General features: G+C 38.0%; 1 protein-coding gene and 1 non-coding gene across 7 annotated transcripts in view; one reads left to right on the plus strand and one right to left on the minus strand.

The window, feature by feature from the left end:
* The window catches only part of HECTD4 (HECT domain E3 ubiquitin protein ligase 4), a 241111-nt gene that overhangs the window by 176815 nt on the left and 42075 nt on the right, over positions 1-22221 (minus strand). The gene's annotated exons all lie outside the window — the stretch shown is intronic.
* Positions 21551-21653, plus strand: LOC111766008 (U6 spliceosomal RNA). Its single transcript, XR_002798179.1, has one exon. It is a non-coding gene; the product is annotated as a U6 spliceosomal RNA (small nuclear RNA).

The raw sequence follows: 22221 nt of genomic DNA on the forward strand, positions 1-22221 counted from the left end.
TAAGTATATCTGTCCTAGCTAAGATTTGTTACATTATTGGGGGCAAGAGGAAAACCATTAAAAAAAGATAAAACAAAGCTTAATTATATTAGATATTTAAATAGTCAAATCTTGAGATAGAGCAGGGATATATCCAGGAGCTGCCTTTTTACATTTTTTTAATTCAAGGGTTTCCTTTTAATTTGCCATTTCTATTTTATTTTCCTCTGAATATGTTATAGGAAAAAGAAATGTGAGAAAATACTGTTCATTAAAATTTAGAAATATTTGTGTTTATATACACATTTATAGATTAAAATGTATGTTTTATATTCTAGAGAAAATTGGATTTATTTGAATTAAATGTCATGTACTTTCTGTACTTGACATTATCATCCAGGAGCTCTTAACTAAAAGGAATCTGCATTTAAAGGCAACATTTTCTGGTGAAATGAACACATCATTAAACATCGTTCAGGGTGGAGGATTGTGGTAAAATGGCAAAGAAGAAAGCTCCATGAATCAATCCCTCTACCAAAACAGATATTGAACTGGCAGGAACTGTCTGAATCAACTTTCTTGGAACTCTGCAGTCTAGTAGAACACTGAGCAGCATTCAATAAAGAACTGTAGGAAGAGGATGGTAAGTTGTGGTACATAGGGGTGAATATCACACTCCACTTAGGCAGCATTGGGGATTGAAGCCTGGATTCCTGGTACAGCTTCCTGGTGCCAGGGTGGACTACAAGGACCAAGTCTTCAAAAATCTGGGGGAGTGTGCTCTGATCGTTGATCACTGTTTTTTGTTTGTTTGTTTGTTGTATTAGAGAAGTGGGTTTACAGAACAATCATGCATAAAATACAGTACTCCCATAAACTTCCCTATTATAATACCTTGCATTGGTGTGGTACATTTGTTACAACTGATGAAAGCATATTTTAATAACTGTACTATTAAATATGGTCCATGATTTAATGTAGGGTTCATTGTGTAGTGCTGTTTCATGGGCTTTTAAAAAAATTATTCTATTACCATATATACAACCTAATATTTCCCCTTCTAGCCACTTTCAGATATAGATTTCAGTGCTGTTAATTATGTTCACAATGTTATACTATTGTCACCACCATCCATTATTGAAACATTTCCATCATTGCAAATAGAAACTGTACATTTTAAGCCTTAACTACCTATTCCCTATCCCTACTCTGACCCCTAATAACCTATATTCTAGATTTTCACTCCATTAGTTCCTTATTCTAATTATTTCACATCAGTAAGGTCACATAATATTTGCCCTTTTGTTTCTGGTTTATTTCACTCAATAATCACTGCTTTTGAATGCTGGAGGGCCACGTCTGAAGGTAGCCATTGTTTCAACCTTTCTCAGGCAAAAATGGCAGAGAACTCTTAAAGAGGCAGCATTTTCCCCTTTTCTCTTTCCACTCCCCAGTTAGGAGCACAACAGTTTGGAAAAATCACAAATAGTCGGCTCCAGCCCTCAATAATAAAAACAACAATAACAAACCTAACAATCCCAGAAGGATAGGAAAACTATACTTCCAGAGTTCTAACAATATAATACTCAGAATAGCTACTTCTCAACAAAAAATTACAAAACATACAAAGAAAGAGGAAAGCATGGCCCATTCAAAGGGAAAAAAATTTAAAAAAACAAAAGAATTTGCCAGAAACCATACCTAAGGAAGTTATTAATCATTGGAACTATGAGTCAAAGATTTTAAATCAACTCTCTTAATTATGTTCAATGAGCTAAAGAATCCATATACAAATAACTAAAGTAAATTAGGAAACGTTATCTGAATAAAATAAAGAAATGGAAATTGTAAAAGGGAACCCAACAGAATTTTGGAGCCACAAAGTACAGTAATTGAAATGAAAAATTCACTAGATGGATCCAACAGCAGATATGAACAGGCAGAAGAAAGGATCAGCAAACTTGAAGACAAGACAATTGAAATTATCCAGTGTAAGGAGCAGAAAGAAAAAAAGAAAAAACTAAAACAAAAACAAACATAGCCTTAAGGGACCTGTAGGACACCATAAAGCATACCAACAAACAAATCATTGGCATCCCAGAAGAACAGAAGAGACAGAAAAGAACCGAAAAAGTATTTGAAGAAGTAATGACGGAAAACTTCCCCAATATGATGAAAGACATGAATATATATATCCAGGAAGCTCAACGAACTCCAAGCAGGTAGATTCTATGAGAGCTACACTAAAATTCATTATAATGAAATTGTCAAAATTCAAAGATACAGAGGATTTTGAAAGCAGCAAAGGAGAAGCAACTTGTCATATGCACAGGATCCCCAATAAGATCACCAGTGGATTTCTTATCAGAAAGCATGAAGGCTAAAAGACAGGGACGGAATCACATTTTTAAAATTCTTAAAGAAAAAAAAAAGTCAAATCAATAATTCTATATCTGGCAAAATTAGTTTTCAAAAATGAAGGATAGACTTCCAGGAAGATGGATGATTAGAGAGACACAGCACTCACTTCTCTCCCAGAAAAACAGCTAGAGGACAGGCAGAAATGGTCTAGAAAAAAAAGTTCTAGGATTTACAGCAACAGGGGAAGGCTGGACACTATCAGAGGAGAGAGGGACAAAGGAAAAGAATCTCAATGGCAAAACTGTGAGTTATAGCTGCAACTTCAGCTGCCAGCACCCTCCCCCCCCACCCTCAGAGCAGAAAGCTTTGAATTCTCTGGCCTCTGGCTGGCAACTATGGACAGAGAGGACCACAGGGATCTACCTCCCCAGGAAAGGAGAGAGAGGCTGATTCAGCTTTTGGCCTACAAATTTGGTCTGCTGTGTCCCACGAGCCCTTCCAGAAGGGGTGGGTCTGTGCCACTATTTGCCCTGGGAGCCGGCTGGCACAGGACTAAATTGATCCAACCTTCCCAAACACCGTCCCTACTGACCAGGACTGGTTGTTGAGGAGGCAGAGGGGAGTGGAATTATTTCCTATCTGGGAAAAGGGATGGGGCTGCCAGCAGGGGTTGCAGAAAAGCCTCTAAGGAAGTTTGACCTGCCAGGTTCTGAATAGCCATGACGCAGCATCCTGTCACACTAATGTAGTCGGTGTTGCAGGGAACACACTCTGACCAGGGTTTGAGCAGGAGAGAGAACTGTAAGAGCACTATAGCATGAAGCCTCAAGAGGCTGGGCCCACAGACCTCAAGTGGAATGGATAAGCCAGGGGGAAGACAGAGACAAGCCAGAAATTGGTGGCCATCTTGCTTCAATACGTGGCAATTGAATTTGGTGAGAAAGCAGCTCTTACGGTGCCTTGAGTCGAACTTTTTTATGGCCTTGGAACTGCAAGCTTTTACCCCAAATAAACCGTCTTTATAAAAGCCAACAGATTTCTGGTACTTTGCATCTGCACCCCTTTGGCAAACTAAACAGGCTAAAGTATAAAAGACAGATAATGACAAGTGTTGTGGTAGCTAGTTGTTTCTTGGATCTTAACACCCAAAACACGAGCAATAAAAGAAAAAATAAATACAAGGGACCTCCTCAAAATTAAAGACTTTTACACCTCAAAGGACTTTGTAAAAAGGGTGAAAAGGTAGTCGATTCGATGGAAGAAAATATTTAGAAATCACATATCTAAGTTTAATATTCATGATATATAAAGAGATGCTACAATTAACAATAAAAAGACAAATAACCCAATTAAAAAATGGGCAAAAGACTTGAATAGACATTTGTTCAAAGAAGAAATACGAATGGCAAAAAAAAAAAAAAAAGAAAGAAAAAATGCAGAAAATGCTCATCACTAGTGATTAGGGAAATACAAATCAAAACTACAATAAGATATTATTTCACATCTATCAAAATAGCCAAAATTAAGAAGATAGAGAACTACAAGTGTTGGAGAGGATGTGCAGAGATACAAATGCTTATTCATTGTTAGTGGGAATACAAAATGGTACCGTCACGGGGGAGGACTGTTTGGAGGACATTATGTTGAGTGGAACAAGCCAGACACAAAAGAACAAATACTGTATGGTTGTGCTATTATAAACTAAATATTATATATTGTGTAAGTTCATGGAGGTAATAAATAGAATACAGGACACCAGAAAATAGAATGAGGTTAGAGAATGAAAAGCTGAGGGTTAATCTGTGCAGCATTGGTAAAAATGTTGTTTGCTAATCTTTGGAAATGAATAGAAATGATGAAAGCACATCACAGTGTTTATAACTAGCAGTGCTACTATATGGGTATGACAGTGGTTAAAATGGAAAGTGTAAGGTCACGTATATTACTAGTAACATCGGACTGTATAACATAGTGCAATCTCGTGTGAGATATGAATATAGGTAATATTGCATATATGACTTTTTACAAAATATAAATACAAATAAACTAGAGAGATGGAAACAGAACAGCAGCTATGTAGAGCAGCAGAAGCATAGAGAGGTGGAGAGGTGATGAGGTTTTTTGTTTATCTGATTTTTATTATTATTGGAATAATGAAAATGCCCTAATGATGATTGACGTGCTAAATGCACAACTGTGTGATTATACCAAATACCACTGATTGTATACTTTGGATGGATTGTATACTTTTTAAATATGTTTGAATAAAATTGATTTGGTTAAAAAATAAATAAAGTAGAAATTAAGATATTTACAAATCAATAAAAGCTTAAAGAGTTGATTACCAAAAGACCTGCCCCACAAGAATGCTGGAAGGAGTCCCTCAGGTTGAAATAAAAGGCCACTAGACTAACTGAAAGCCATAAAAAGAAATAAAGAACATTAGGTAAATATAAAATCTTGTATTATTGTACTTTGACTTTTTAACTGCTTTCTCCCTCTATATGACTTAATAGACAAATACATAAAATAACATTTAAAATCTCTGCTAAAGGGCATACAATGTATAAAGATGTAATCTGAGACAGTAACAGAGGAGGAGAGTAGGAGATATATATATAAGAGTAGAGAATTTGTATATTAAAGAAACTATGTTGGTAATTTAATATATAAGGACTCAATATCCAGCATATTAAAGAAATCCTACAACTTAACAATAAAAAATACAAAAGATTTAAGTAGGCATTTTTCCAGAGGAAATACAAATTGCTAAAAGGCACATGAAAAGATGTTCAACATCACTAGCTACTAAGGAAATGCAAATTAAAAGCACAATGAGATATCATCTCATACCTACTAGAATGGCCACTATTTTAAAAAATAAAACAAAACAGAATATTACAAGTGTTGGAGAGGACGTGGATAAATAGGAACACATTCACTGCTGGTGGGAATGTAGAATAGTTCAGCCATAGTTTGCGGTTCCTCAAGATGCTAAGTATAGAACTGCCATCCAATCCAGCAATCCCACTGCTAGGAATATACTCAGAAGAGCTGAAAGGGACTTGAATAGACATCTGTACACTGATTTTCACAGAGGCATTATTCCCAATTGCCAAAAGATAGAAACATTCCAAATTCCATCAGTAGATAAAGGAATAAACAAAATGTGGTATATACATATATGGAATATTATTCAGCTATAAGAAGAATGAAGTCCTGATGCATGTGACAATATAGGTAAACCTTGAGGACAATATTGTTGAATGAAATAAGCCAGACACAAAAGATAAATAATGTAAGTTATCACTAATAGGAACTAAGAATAATGAGCAAACTCATGTAGTTAACATCTAGAATACAGGTTATGTGTAGAAAGAATGAGGGTAGAGAGCAGGGAGCTGATGCTTAAGTTGTGCAGAATTTTTAATAAGTTGACTGTAAATGTTTGGAAATGGATAGAGTGATGGTAGCACATTATCACGGGAATAATTAGCACTGAATTGTGTGTGTAATTGTGGTTGAAAGGGGAAGTTTGGGGTTGTTGTGTATGTCACCAGAAGATGAAGCATGAGATTGTACAACACAGCAAACTCGGTTGTGGACAATGCATGTGGTTAAAAGTTCAAATATAAGAATGCTTTTACATAAACTAGAACAAACAAGTGTCACTATTACATGGTGTTAATAATAAAGTAGGGAAGCGGACTTGGCCCAATGGACAGGGCGTCCGCCTACCATGGGAGGTCCGTGGTTCAAACCCCGGGCCTCCTTGACCCATGTGGAAATGGCCCATGCACAGTGCTGATGCGCGCAAGGAGTGCCCTGCCACGCAGCCCCGCGTAAGGGAGCCCCACCTGCAAGGAGTGCGCCCCGGAAGGAGAGCCGCCCAGTGCGAAAGAAAGTGCAGCCTGCCCAAGAATGGCACTGCACACACAAAGAGGTGACACAACAAGATGACACAATAAAAAGAAACACAGATTCCCGGTGCCGCTGATAAGGATAGAAGCGGTCACAGAAGAACACACAGCGAATGGACACAGAGAGCAGACAACTGGGTGTGGGGGGAGAAATAAAAATAAATAAATAAATAAATAAAATAAAGTAGTACATGGGAAAAACCTACACCTAATACAAATTATGGAAAATAGTTGACAGTAATATTTTAATATTCTTTCATCAATTTTAACAAAGGTATCCCACCAATGCTAAGTGGCGGTAATGGGGGGAACAAGAGGTATGGGATTTTTCTTTCTAGAGCAATGAAATTGTTCTAAAATTGATTGGGGTGATGGAAGCACAACTCTGTGATTATGCTGAGAGCCACTGATTGTATACTTTGGATGGACTAGATGGTGTGTGAATTCTTAAAAAAATGGACCAAGGATCTGAATTGACATTTCTCCAGAAAAAGTATTCAAATGGCCGATATTTATATGAAAATATGTGAACATAATTAGCCATCAAAGAAAAGCACATTAAAACTACACCATTAGTCATTAAAGAAATGTAAATTAAAAGTAGGAGATATCAATTCATGCCCATTAGGATGGCTATTGTTTTTTCAATCTGAAAATAAGTGTTGGCAAAGATGCAAAGAAATAGGAACCTTCATACAATGTTGGTGAGAAAGTAAATTGATGCAGCCACTGTGGAAAACAATTTGGCAGTTCCTCAGAAAGTTAAACACAGAATTACTATATGACCCGGCAATTCCACTCATAGGAATATACCCCAAAGAAGTGAAAGCAGGGACTTGGGCAGGTATTCGTACTCCAGCGTTCATCGCAGCATTAGTCTCAACACTTAAAAGGTGGAAGAGCCCAAGTGTCCACCAACAGAGTAATGCATAAACAAAATGTGGTATGTATCTACACAGTGGATCAGCTACAGAAAGAAGTGCTGGTATATGCTACAACATGGATGAGCCTTGGAGACATTAAATTGAGTAAAATAAGACCAAAAGGACAAATACAGCATTTATCTTATATGAATTACTCAGAATAAGCAAGCTCATAGAGACAGAAAACAGAATAGTGGTTGCCAGAGGGGAGAGAGTTATTGCTAAATGAGTATAAGTTTTAGTCTGGGATGATGACAATAGTCTGGAAATAGGGTGAAAGTCACACAGTATTGTCAATGTACTTTATGTCAAAGAATTGTCCACTTAAAATGGTTAAAGTTATTTTTGTTATGCACATTTTACAATTTAAAATAAATAATTTTTAAAAACACTGCACACCCAAAATAATTACATATGACTATCATTCTCAAAAGTTCGCATAGCCTTTCTATTCTCATTTGGACATTAGAAAGCCTAAATTGGCTCATGACCTGTAGCTTCACTTTTCAATGTCTGAAATACTTAGTATTCACTAAGTATCCTGACCTAATCCTGACCTGGGATTAGAAAAACATTTTTATCCACTTCTTATGACCTTTAACTAGAACTTGTGATTTTACATTTCTAAGACTTTGATCAATTATTAAAGAGGGATAGATAAAACTCCCCTCTTAATTCTATTTTTACTACCACTGCTGAGTTATAAAGTCCTTGCCTAGAAATGATACAGGGCGAATGCAAGAAAATAGTGAACGAAACTGAAAATAAGATCTAGTACATAAGGATTTCAGTAGCCAGAAGGTGCTACTGTGAAATTTGATTAATTTTTTGCTGCCAAAGCCATACATAAAAAATTATACAAGTTTTATCTATAACCTAAAATGTCACAATACGTCTCAAGTTCAATTTCTCTTTCTACCATGATTTTTTATCAATGAAATATTTTCTCTAGTAAGCAATATAACAGCCAAATAAAAAAAAAACATAAACCACAACCAAATAATCCTACATCTTAGAAAGTTATTTCAAAATAACTTTGTCAGAAGTTTCTGACAAAATGAATGAGGAGATTCATTCTTTTTTTCCAAAATCATTAAAATGTGCTAATTTAGAACTTCACTAAAATTTCCCAAACTACAGGCAAAATCAGCTACAGACATGTCAAATCTTTTTTTATTGCACTGGAAATGTGCAGTATCAAATATAACAGAATTTAGGGGAAAACGGACTTGGCCCAGTGGTTAGGGCGTCCATCTACCACATGGGAGGTCCGCGGTTCTAACCCCGGGCCTCCTTGACCCGTGTGGAGCTGGCCCATGCGCAGTGCTGATGCGTGCAAGGAGTGCCCTGCCACGCAGGGGTGTCCCCCGTGTAGGGGAGCCCCACGCGCAAGGAGTGCGCCCCGTAAGGAGAGCCGCCCAGTGTGAAAAGAAAGTGCAGCCTGCCCAGGAATGGCGCCGCCCACACTTCCCGTGCTGCTGAGGACAACAGAAGCGGACAAAAGAAACAAGACGCAGCAAATACACACAGAGAACAGACAATGGGGGGGGGGGGGGGGGGGGATTAAATAAATAAATAAATCTTTAAAGAAAAAAAGAGAAACAAACAAATATAACAGAATTTCCAACAACTAAGTCTTAAAAAACATATTGAATTTTAAAAAAATCAAGTTGCAGAAACATGTTAAAAATAAAGGCAACAATATTATTTATCTTCTATAGGTGGTTGCTTCAGGTTTTGTGACTGAACAAGCCAAGAGCAAAGATGAAGATGCCTGGAGAAGGCCAGATATGGCAGGGTAGACATGGAATAGGGCTGACTTTGAAATATCTCTTCATGAGGCCTCTTGGGGAAGCTTGCAGATCATTTAGTTTTTAGGAATAAAGTTTTGATTTCCATTTACTTAGAACTGTCACTCTTGGGATTTTTTGTTTTTTACTCTAAAGTATGCTGCCCCAACTCTTAATAGCCTTAAGAAGAAAAATCAACTACCACCACAGAAAAATCCTAGAATGTCCTATTTAAGTGAAACAACTAAAGGTGTAAACCAAAAACTGTCCTTGCACTGGTTTATGCTGTGGCTTATGTTGTGGTTGTGTTATAACTGGTTTGTTTTCCGAACTAATTCAGAATAAAATCATGGCCTGGTAAACAGCCACACTGCAAGAAGCTAAATAAGCCGTTAATATCTTAACTCACAGCTTATAAACAAACAGCTCAACACAGCAGCAGCACAAATGTACTAATAGAGAGGAGACAAAGTGGCAGTTGGACTTAGGACAATCTTGAGTTTTTCGTATTGCATACAAAATGTTTGGACTAAAGAAAATAAATAGAAATAATGAGAATATATGAAAACACTAAACAAGAATCTAAATCCGCCTCATAAGAACAAAAAACAAACAAACAAAAACAATGTAAGAAACACAAATAGAGTAAACAAATTCAAGGACAATCAGTATTTTACAAAAGAAAATCACTAACTATTGATTACATTGTAACATTTGTCTACAAAGACAAAGTAAATTCACAAGATAGCAACGTATTTTCTTCCTTTTGCTTTTTCAATGTATTCCAGTGAGCATGTATTTTGTAAGAAGTTATTTTGGAAAGAATGGAAAGCAAATATTGACCTTTTCTGAAGCCTCAAGAAAGTTGCTCAAGAGCTCACAGGAAGCCTGATAGTTGGGGAGATACAATTTTTTTTTTAAGACTTATTTTATTTATTTATTCCTCCCCCCTCATTGTTTGAGGTTGCTATCTGCTCTCTCTGTCCATTTGCTGTGTGCTCTCCGTGTTTGCTCATCTTCTCTTTAGGAAACACTGGGAACCAAACCTGGGACCTCCTATGTGAGCAAGAGGTGCTCAATCACCTGTGCCACCTCAGATGCCTAGTTTGTTGGGTCTGTCATTGTCCTTCTTTGTGTCTCTTTTGTTGCATCATCTTCTTGCATCAGCATGCCTTCTCCAGGAAGCACCGCGCACTGAACCCAGGATCTCCTATGTGGTAGGTGGCAGCCCAATCACTTGAGTCAGATCCACTTCCTGGGAGATAAACGTTTTTTTGAATGTTTATTATGTGCCAGAAACAGAGTTATGAACCTTGTATTCACTATAGCCCTTAATCTGTAAAACCACAGTATGAGATATTAATAGTTAAGGGGTACTACTATCCTCATTTTACAGATGATGAAACTGGTGGCTTAGAATGTTAAACAAATGGCCAACGTCATTTCACTAGTAATTAGGGAACTGGAATTGAAAGGTAGTCTCTAAGCTCACATTTTGAACCTCACCAACTTGCCTAATAAATTAGAAAAGCATACTCTCCCTACACCTCCCACAAGAAATCCTGATAATCTGTATGTTTAATAGGTGCCCCAGTAATTCATATTAAGTATGACTTGGAAAACCCTGTCTACCCTCTCCTTTCACACAAATTTTCTGTTTAGGGTGGAGCCTGTAACTTCATACAAATTGTCTCTCATTACTAGGATGAACTGTTTAAACGTAAGATACTGCAATCTTAAAACAAAATAAATGTACCAAGACAATCTTGTGGATGAAGTTGTTACCCTTGGGTTTCCAGAGAAAAAAACAATCACTTTATGAACTTGAAGCAGAAGATAAAAGTCTTTGTGTTGGGGCTGCCTGCTGGAGTTTCTGAATTTTCCACACCTTCACAAATGATCTGAGGGTCCCTGGGGGCCTATTTTCCCCAATAGTGAATTCAGTGTTGGGGAAGGGAGCAGGGGAATATGGTCAGCAACAGCTCTACTCTGGTTGCTCCTGTTTTTTCAAACAGAAGAAAAGTAGACATGGAATTTCATATTCCTAAATAAGAGCTTTTCTAGTAGAAATAGGCTACCAATTAGCTGGATTAGTATTTCACAGATACACATATAAAGGAAATGTTGGGGTCTATGACAAACTGGAGAATACATACCCTCCTAAAAGCATTCACATTAAAATTTTTTTGAAAATATATGCATGCCAAGAAAAAAATATTATCTGTATAGAATTTGGCTGACTATAGTTTGCAATCTCTGCAGGCCCCCATACTTCATACTTCAGTTTCTTCTTCCATAGATATAGACATTTATTATGCAATATTTATTTATATATTTAAGGGGGCAAATGTTGAATAAACATTTTCTGATGATAAATGAGTTAGCATCTGTAAAGTAGTTTCTTTGAAAAATGAAACTCCAGGATTGGGAAAAACCTAGTGACTGAAATACAAAGCCATGTAAACTTGAGGAAATTACTTGCACTTCAGTTAGCTAAAGCTAACCATCCATATGCATATTGGTACCAGGAACAATCTCTGCCAGGCTGTGGAAGATCCCCAGTAGAACTTGGAGCTATGATTCCGAACTTTTTTCTATTCCAACATAACTGAGAGAAACAATACATTCTCCCCAGTCACTGTGGCCTACTAAAACAGTGAAGCTCAGGGTAGCAGAGGCGGCCACGTGGCAGGTGTTGAGAATCACTGGTTGAAAACATAAGGACCATATGTTGGCCCAAGCTGCGTTTGCTCTCATGCCAGTTGCTTGCCATATTAACTATAAACACATACCGTTTATACGGATGACATGTAATACAAAAATACACAGACTTCCATGTTTGAGCCTTTCAGGCTGCCACCTCATTGTCTCTGCCAAAGTCCTCACCCAGGGCTAGAGCAGAAATAGTTCCCATCTTAGTTAGAAAGACAATAGAAATCTACCATAAAATAGTGGGGGCTGATGATCATGAAAACTGAAAGTTTTAAATCAAGTGTTTAATTGCAGGTAGAACAACTTTTTTTTTTCTTTTCACTTATTCAAATCACTGCAGCAAAGAGAAAAGTTATTGTTACTTTGAATTAAGAAATCAACTACATTAACACAAGAGCTGTTCTGCAAGGGGGATGCATTAAGAGGATGAGATACTTTGGGTGACCCTAGCGGCTTTCTACTTTTGTAAGCCACCTATAAAGCAAGAGTTAAGGAACTGATCAATTTTTACAGTTGAGAGAAGTAAATGTTATGAAGCAGATCCTAGTATGCCCTTGTAAGAAATTTTATGATGAATGCTTTGACAAACAGAACTATGGACCAAAACTTAAAACTTACATTACATTTACTAAAACTTTATATAGAGCATAATCCTATTTTTGTAAGGAAGTGTGCATGTATTTTTATATATAAATGTGTGTGTAAATATACTGTGGATTTATACAGAGAAGGTTGAGGGAGAGAGGGGAGGCTCAAAATCTTTAACAGTGGAGGAATTATGACTGATTTTTATCTTGTTTTTGTTACCTATATTTTCCAGCTTGTGTATAATAAAACACGTATTAAATTGAATGGGGTGGATAGAAAATTATGGGAAAAATACTTAAAATAAATATAACATTAGATTGAATAAAAGCAGGCTACAAAACAAAAATAAAATATTCTTATTACTTTCTTAAAAATTTATTGATAGAGAAAGCTAGAAGAAAATACTCCAAAATCAACATTTAAAAATAATTGTTGCACAGTATTTCAATGTCAAGTTATTCTGCAGTGAAATGTCTAGTTGACAAAGATAAACCTTGTGTATTAGTTTGCCTAAGTCTGCCAATGCAAAAATAGCAGAAAGAGCTTGACTTTTATAAAAGGGACTTATTGGGGGTAAAAGCTTACAGTTCTTAGCCTGTGAAAATGTCTAAATCAAGGCATCATCAGAGACACTTTCTCACCAAAGGTCTGTTGCGAGCAGATCCTGGAGTCCTGCCACGTGGCAAGGTAAGATAAAGGGTCTGCCAGTCTCATTCTACTTTCTCCTCCAGCTCATCTGTGGGCAATCAGGCATCTTTCCCAGATGGCGGGTCTGCAAGTCTCTTGCTAAATTTTCCTCGAGCTCAGCTGTGGGCCAATAGGCGTCTCTCCCTGGGTCTCTCCTTCAGCCTCCTGGGGCTTCTCTGCTTTCTGCAGCTGTAGGTGAACCTGGAGTCCTCTCCCTCACATGGCAGGGTCAAAATGGCAGAGCTCCCTTTCTCTGTGTCTCTTAATCCAGGTTGACAGTGGTTTCATTTACATAGATCTCGCAAATAGCTTGTTGGTTTTGCATGAAGTTCACAGGGGTTTCAATCTTCACACAGACAGACTTACCACAAACCCTTTCTGAATAACTGCATTTGCAATCGTGACTTGCAAGGAAATCAGGAAGTTCCTCATATTCAGTTGACTGAGGAAGAGAACACTCAGGCATGGTTTACAGATGGTTCTGCACGATATGCAGGTACCACCCGAAAGTGGGCAGCTGCAGCACTGCAGCCCCTTTCTGGGACATCCCTGAAGGACAGTGGTGAGGGAAAGTCCCTTCAGTGGGCAAAACTTTGAGCAATGCATCTGGCTGTTCATTTTGCTTGGAAGGAGAAATGGCTGGAGGTGTGTTTGTACACTGATTCATAGGCTGTTGCCAATGGTTTGGCTGGAAGGTCAGGGACTTAGAAGGAACATGACTGGAAAATTCGTGACAAAGAGGTCTGGGGAAGAGATATATGGATAGAGCTTTCTGAATGGGCAAAAAAACCATGAAGATATTTGTGTCACACGTGAATGCTCACTAGAGGGTGACTTCAGCAGAGGTAGATTTTAATAATCAAGTTGATAAGATGATCCATTCTGTGGATAGCAGTCAGCTCTTTCCCCAGCCACTCCTGTCATTGTCCAATGGGCTTATGAACAAAGTGGCCATGGAGGTTATGCATGGGCTCAGCAACATGGACTTCTCCTCAACAAGGCCAACCTGGCTATGACCACTGCTGAGTGCCCAATCTGCCAGCAGCAGAGACTCACACTCAGTCCCTGATATGGCATCATTCCCTGAGGTGATGAACCTTCTACCTGGTGGCAGGCTGATTACATTGGACCACTTCTACCATGGAAGTGGTGGTAATTTATTCTAACTGGAATAGACACTTACTCCAGATATGGGTTTGCCTTCCCTGCATGGAATGTTTCTGCCAAAACTACCATCCATGGACTTACTGAAAGTGTGTATTCCACACAGCATTGCTTCTGATCAAGGAACCCATGTCACAGCAAATGATATGCAGGGATGGGCACATGCTCATGGAATTCACTGGTCTTACCCTGTTCCCCATCATCCTGAAGCAGATGTATTGATAGGACAGTGGAATGGCCTTTTGAAGACTCAATTTTGGCGTTGATTAGGTGTCAATACCTTGCAGGGCTGGGGCAATGTTCTCCAGGAGGCTGTATATGCTCTAAATCAGCGTCCACTCTATGGTGCTATTTCTCTCATAGCCAGGATTCATGGATCCAGGAATCAAGGGATGGAAATGGGAGTGGCACCACTCACTATTACCCTAGTGAGCTACTAAAAAAATTTTGCTTCCTGCTCCTGCAAACTTAAGCTCTGCTGGTCTCCAGGTCTTAGTTCCAAAAGGAAGAGTGCTGCCACCAGGAAAACAACAATGATTTCATTGAACTAGAAGTTAAGACTGCCTTCTGGCCACTTTGGGCTCCTCATGCCTCTGAATCAACAGGCAAAGGGAATTACTGTACTGACTGGGGTGACTGATCATGACTATCAATCACAATAAAGGTAAAGTTTGCCTGGAAAACAGGAGATGACCTAGGGCAGGAGTTCTTAACGAGGAGGCCCATGAGCTTGAATTGAAAATTGAAAAAAAACCACATAGTTCTTACAGGAATGTGTTGGCGTGGGTGTGATATATTAATTAAATAATACACAGTATAGAGTGTATTATATGAACCAAATACATCATGTAAATATTGTATGATTCAATCAAAATTTTGTCTCCAGTACATTTAATTGAGAAATATGTTTTTATTCAATTGTGTTTTCATTTTACTTTTTAATTGTTTATATTTTCAATTATTAAACATACAAAATAAAGTTAAAAAAATATACAATATAGTGTGGACTTAGTCAGGGGTATGTGGTTTTCACCTGACTGGCAAAGGTGTCCATAGAACAACAAAGGTTAGGAACCCCTGCCTTAGGGTGTCTCTGAGTATTACTATGCCCTGGGATTAAAGTCAATGGAAAACTGCAACAACCCAAGTTAGGAAAGATTAATGGCCCCGAATCTTCAGGCATGAAGGTTTGGGTCACCCCACCAGGCAAAGTACCATGGCCGGCTGAGGTGCTTGCTTACGGTAAAGGGAACATGGAATGGGTAGTGGAAGAAGGTAGTGATAAATACCAACCATGACCATGTGACCAGTTACAGAAACAAAGACTGTAATGGTCATGAATATTTCTTCCTTGTTTTGTTACGAATATATATGTACATAAAAAGAATATCTTTGTTTTCTTCCCTATCTTATCCTCTTATCATATGATGTAAGTTGTATTAGTTTCATGTTGTAGTATTTAAGGATGTCAGTTTAAGAGCCAATATTGGGAAGCTGACTTGGCCCAATGGATAGGGCATCTGCCTACCACATGGGAGGTCCACGGTTCAAACCCCAGGCCTCCTTGGCCCGTGTGGAGCTGGCCCATGTGCAATGCTGATATGCACAAGAAGTGCCGTGACACAAAGGCGTGTCCCCTGCATAGGGGAGCCCCACGCGCAAGGAGTGCCCCCAGTAAGGAGAGCTGTCCAGTGCGAAAGAAAGTGCAGCCTGCCCAAGAATGGTGCTGCACACACTGAGAGCTGACACAACAAGACAATGCAACAAAAAGAAACACAGATTCCCAGTGCCACTGATAAGGAAAGAAGCGGTCACAGAAGAACACACAGCAAATGGACACAGAGAGCAGACAACTGGGGGGAGGGGGAGAAGGGAGAGAAATAAATAAAAAATCTTAAAAAAAAAAAAATCAATATTACCCAAGGACTGGCACCCTATTTTAGTGGAAGGATTTAGTGTGTTTTCCAGCTGTACACAGGACAGTTGAGAATTGTAAAGTGGAAAAAAAAAAGTCTGTTATTTTTATTTAGAGATTATGTATGGTTTAGAGTGATGTGTATGACCGCCAGGTTGACAAGGGATAGACTGATGGTTAGGTTTGTGTGACAATTTGGCCAGGTAATGGTGCCCTGCTGTTTGGTCAAGGAAGCACTGTCCTTGCATTACACAATTACAAGCAATTGTAATGCAAGACCATTTCATGGACTTTAATCATCAGTAAGTTGATTGCACCTATGGCTGATTACACCTAAAATCAACTGAGGAGATTGCTTTCAGCAATGAGTGATGTTTCATCCAATCAGTTGAAGGCCTTAGAAGAAGAAGTGATTTCAGCTTTCAAAGACAGAATTCCCCTCTCTACTTTAGACAGCCAGTGTCTACTGCAGAACTCATCACAGATCTTCATCAGAGTTCCTGGCTTGCAGCTTGCCCTATGGAATTTGGACTCATGCATCCCTAAGGTCACATGAGAAAATGTTATAAAATCTCATACTATTTACATATATCTCCCTAGAAAACCTTGACTAATACACCATGCTTTGAGGGGAGAAAAAAGTCAGATGAAACATCTAGTTTCTCTACTCTGTCATTTTATAGAAATCTCCACTTACCATGCTCAGAACAGATGGCAAAAGAAATTGGCCCAGAACTCTGCTGTGGCAGTACAAACATGGTGGTCAGCAGGAAATACTTTATTCTTAATTTTAACCTTTTCCTGAAAACAGGAAAAGGTGCCTAGAAAATTATAAAGTGAAAATAGGTGAGCAGGTATAGGAGGATTTTATTTTTGGCAAGGGTTAAGGACAAAGGAAAACATGAATTTGATTAAAGAAGCCTACTTAATTCTAGAAAAGCAATAGAATAGGTTGGGAATACTTTGAATAATTTTATATTCCTGAAATATTTTTACATTTTTTGGAAAGGCTATTGGTGATAAGAATATAGAACTTTAACAAAAAATAAAAATAAAAACTTTAAAAAGCATATAACACTTTTTATTTTGGTAACAATAGTCTTAAAACTCAAAACCCAAAATAAACAAGCCATTCTCACAACATGCTAAAAGGAGGAAGGTTATAATCATTTCTAGAGAAACAGCATATATTAAGAAAAATATTATTTTGTGTAACTATTCTCTTACTTTGGTTTTTCTGATTTTTGGAGCAGTACCATCATGTTCTCCTAAGCTTCTAAGCAATTTCTATTCTATCGCAAACTCGAGAATTTGCTTCTTAGAAATCTAAAGAAACTATTTTGTTTTTCTATATTAAGGATATATTATAACGGTACCCATGGAGCCAGTGAAGTAAAACAGACCCTCCTCCCCAATCTCAATATGTTTTTATCTAACAAGCTTTATTCTTTAGTATTCTTGGATGAATTCATTTTTCTAGGCTTCAAAAGAATCAAATATCTTTACAGTGTCCCTAAAGTGATTCAGACTTCATCATAATAAAAAAAATAATATAATTTTATAAAGCTTAAGGCTGTCAGCAAGAAACCCTAAATTTTGACTCTCCACAGACAGTCTGCTCCAATTTCTGATGCCAATACTTTTGGCACACATCACACCTCCCTTGTTCTCCTGGTAATTATTAGGCCTTTCAGTGAGAGGCCGAGTCAATAATTTTGGCTAACATGGCTAGCTCAGGAAACTATTAACCAAATACCATACTGTCACTCAGTCTACATTAAGAGCCTGTTAGTCTCCCCAAGAAAGAGCTCTATTCTGAGACAGAAATTCAACTGACTGCGAATGGCAGCATAAATCAGCACCTCCATTCAAAATGTGCAGTCCTCTTGGTCATAAACCGCCGTGTTTCATGTCCTCCAGAGGGAGCCATCAGTTGGATTTGGGTAAGGGTTTATTTTCTATGCCCTGCCTGATACACTTATACTTAGATTTCTGTGTGGATGTTTCAAGTAGTCAGCCCTTGTGTACCTCTTCTGACTCACGTGATTTGTGTTTTCAAAGAATTCAAATCTCTTGCTCCCAAAGCCGTACAAGCGTACTGTAAGAATCCAGGTTGCCAGTGCATGAAGGGGTACACGGTTCACCATCAGGGCAGAAGTGGTGCTCCAGTACTATCGCCTCTCACCACATATGCCAGGGTGGGGCATGTTTAGTGTCTGCCAGGACATGGATAAGGTGGTACAGCTGTCCCTCCTTCTGCTATCTCAGAATACAGCTCAGAGCAACAGGCAACCAGCAGACCCGGTGAGCAGACCAGGAAGGAGGACTATTTAAGCATGCTACCACAACAAAAACAACTCTGTAGATTTCTAGGACTATCTATAAACTATTCACAGTGACTAAAGAGATAAATATGAATCTCATGTTTTAATAAATAGAAGTATTTATTTTTGGGGTAAAAAATCCCACCCCCATTTAATCTACAGATAAATCATGGAAGATCATAACAGACAATTTTTTACTTTTTAAAGTTACATTGTACAAATGCATAAGAAAGATTTCATTACCAAGAAAGGGCATGTACCCACACAGTAACTTGTAGCTTAACAGATAAAATACTGTTTAATGTGTTGAGGAGGCAAAATTTTGAATCCAAGGTTTGTCAGTCACTTATATGGGGACCTCATATTTTTTTAATGTAACATTTAAAAGAAAATAAAGAAAAAAAATAACAAAAAATAAAATAAAATAAAACAAAGACGTGGGGAGCTGATGTAGCTCAGTAGCTGAGTTCTTGCCTCCCACCATATGAGGTCTTAGGTTCACTCCCCAGTACCTTCTAAAAATTTTAAATAAACAAAAAACCAAATAAATAAAACAAAGACAAAACACCCATACCTACCTCTCAGAAACATGAATAAGTAAGGTCAGTGCCTAGCATCCTCATTCTTTTTTATATTTTGGTTTCCAGTTCAAGTTAACAAACATTTGGCAAAGCTACCACACTGTAAGCAGTGGAAAGGCTGAGGAGCGATTATCATTCACAAATGCACATGCGGTTATGGGAAATTCAGAAAATTTTCCCACCATTAAGCTTTTTAGTACAGAATGCCTAGCTCTGAAAATATATCAGGGTATATATTATAGTTTTAATATAGTTTGGAGATAGGAAAATGATCAATAAACATAAATGTTTAAGATTAGGGGAGTGGGGAAGCAGATGTGGCTCAACCAGCTGGGCTCCTGTCTACCATATAGGCGGCCCAAGGTTCAATACCCAGGGCCTCCTGCTGAGGGCAAACTGGTCCATGTAGTGAGCTGGCCCATGTGGAGTTCTGGCCTGTGTGGAGTGCTGGCCTGTATGGAGTGCTGCCCTGTACAGGAGTGCTGGCCCACGCAGAGAGCTGGTGCAGCAAGATGACACAACAAAAATACATGGAGGAGAGACAATGAGAGATGCAGCAGAACAGGGAGCTGAGGTGGCACAAGAGAATGATCACCTCTCTCCCATTCCAGAAGGTCCCAGAATCAGTTCCCAGAGCCGCCGAATGAGAATACAAGCAGACACAGAAGAACACAGAGCAAATGGACACAGAGAGCAGATAATGGAGGGAAGGGAGAGAAATAAATAAATAAATAAATAAATAAATAAATCTTAAAAAAAAAAAAAAGATTAGGGGAGTGGATGTAGCTCAAGTGGTCGAGTGCCTGCTTCCCATGTATGAGGTCTGCGGTTCAATTACCTGTACCTCCTTGAAAAAAAAAAGTGCTTAGGATGAAGTACAACAGGTCCCTTAAAAGTGAAAATGTAGAATAGGAAAAAACAATTCCCCAAAATAAGATAATTAGGTATAAACCTTGCCAACCTAGGCGTTTAAACGTACTATTTAAACACATTCACCTTCACCTTCCTAAGGAATGGGAAAATATAAGAACAGGATGGCTAGAACAGAAATAGCCAGAGAAAACTTACTATATTAGATAAGTGAATTACTATCAATAAATACCAGGCTACATAGAAAAGGAAGTAGATTTTACATTGTGAAGTTGCAAAGGATATTATTCTTGGCTTTAGATATTATACAGATATAGTTTCTACATGCACAGAAACTGTAAGGCAATATTCAAGCTGGACCCTGCTAGAAACCTTTACTTCTTGATTTCTTTCTACTGTTTCCTTTCATCCTTTCAATTATGTAAGGAAGAATAATGGCAAGCCTGAAGAAAGGATGAGAAGGGAGACGGTAAACACCATCAGAAATCTCTGAGCTGCCAAACTATAAATTAGGACAAAAATACCCATGTCTCTCCCATTACCTGAAGGTGGGTGGTGAAATTCTCAAAAACAAAATTCATTTAGATTTACTTTAATTTTTAAAAAAACCAAACACCCAAAATGACAATCTTTGGGGTGTGTTGTGAAATTTGAACAATATGGAATGTCATCTAAGAAAGGGGGAGAAAAACACATACTTTGAGAACATTTAACATTTTGAAATAAAATACTAGGAACCAAAAATCATTTGATGGGGGGAGCAGATGTAGCTCAAGTGGTAGAGCATCTGCTTCCCATGTACAAGGTCATAGGTTAAATCCCTGGTACCTGCAAAAGACAAAACAAAACAAAACAAACAAACAAATGAAAAAACCAACTCAGGGGAGCCAGTGTAGCTCAGTGGTTAATTGCTGGCTTCCCACATACAATGGCCTGGGTTCAATCTGACCCGGTACTTAAAAAAATAATAAAAATAAGAAATAAAAATCATTTGACAGTTCTTTACTAGAAAAACTTAACATATTAGCCAGTTGTTCCTTAATAATTTCCAAGAGTACAATATGATCAATAAGAATTGAAAATAATCAATGGTGCTGAGATGAGGCAGGTAGCTGCACTCTTTCCCTTTTGCCCATGCTTGGGTTGCTGGGTTTTTGTTTTTGTTTTTTTTCAAATTCTACTCAATTTGTTCATTTTTTAAAAAGATATTACATTAAAAAAATATGAGGTCCCCATTCGCCCCCACCCCACCACTCCCCCCACAATAACACTCTCCCCCATCATCATGTCACATCCATTGCGTCTGGTGAGTACATCTCCGGGCATCGCTGCACCCCATGTCCCGTGTTCCACACCATAGCCCACACTTTCCCACGTTCCATCCAGTGGGCCATGGGAGGACATACAACATCCAGCAATTGTCCCTGGGGCACCACCCAGGACAACTCCAAGTCTGCTGGGGGTTTTTTTTACTTCAGGCAATCTTTTTCTATGTTTTATTTCTTTAAGAAACTTGAGGCTCCTTTATACAAGAGTTCTTCTTTTCCTTATTGTCTCAAAGCTTTGTTCAATTCTTCAAAAGCAGAGTTGTTTGTTTGAGGAAGAAAACTCAGTTCAGTAGGGCCTCTATTTCTCTAGTTTATGCTACCAAATCAGTTTTATCATAAAGCTTTTCTTTGTGTTCTCAGAAGACCAAAACTTCCTTTCTCTTTTGCCATAAAATGAAAAAGCAATGCTTGCTTTGGCAGCACATATACTAAAACTGAAACGATACAGAGAAGATTAGCATGGCCCCTGTGCAAGGATGATCTGCAAATTCGTGAAGCATTCCATATTTTTTTTAACAGCTTTATTGTGATAGTCTTCCATCAATGTCAAAGAAGAATGTTCTTATATCAATCAATGTCAAAGACTATTTTTATATCTATTATCAATAATAGAGGAGTATAGAATTTTTTTTCTTTTTGGACTAAGGAAAACATTAAAAGGTTTGCTGGGCTATGACTGCAGAGCTCTGTGATGAAAGTGAGAGCCAATGAGTGTACACTTTGGATAGAATGTACAAGGCCCGGGACTGCCTAACACATGAACCATGTGGTAGAGGATGGACTAATAGGGGGTGTATGGAAAAATATAACAAGTGTATGCTATGAACCATAGTTAATGGTAATAGTCTGATCATGTTCTTTCATAATCTGTAACAAATTTTCCACAATAATGTAAGGTTTTGGTGGAGGGGTGATGTATGGGAATTCTGAGCATTAGGCATGATTGTTCTGTAAGCTCACAATTGCTCTAATAAAAAAATGAAAGAAAAGAAATTCCAACAACAATAAAAAGAAAAATCACATAAAGTACTTTCTGACTAGGACCACATCTTTTATATACTAAAAAAATGTAACTAATA

This window comes from Dasypus novemcinctus, chromosome 19 (genome assembly GCF_030445035.2).
Source record: "Dasypus novemcinctus isolate mDasNov1 chromosome 19, mDasNov1.1.hap2, whole genome shotgun sequence".
Classification (NCBI taxonomy): domain Eukaryota; kingdom Metazoa; phylum Chordata; class Mammalia; order Cingulata; family Dasypodidae; genus Dasypus; species Dasypus novemcinctus.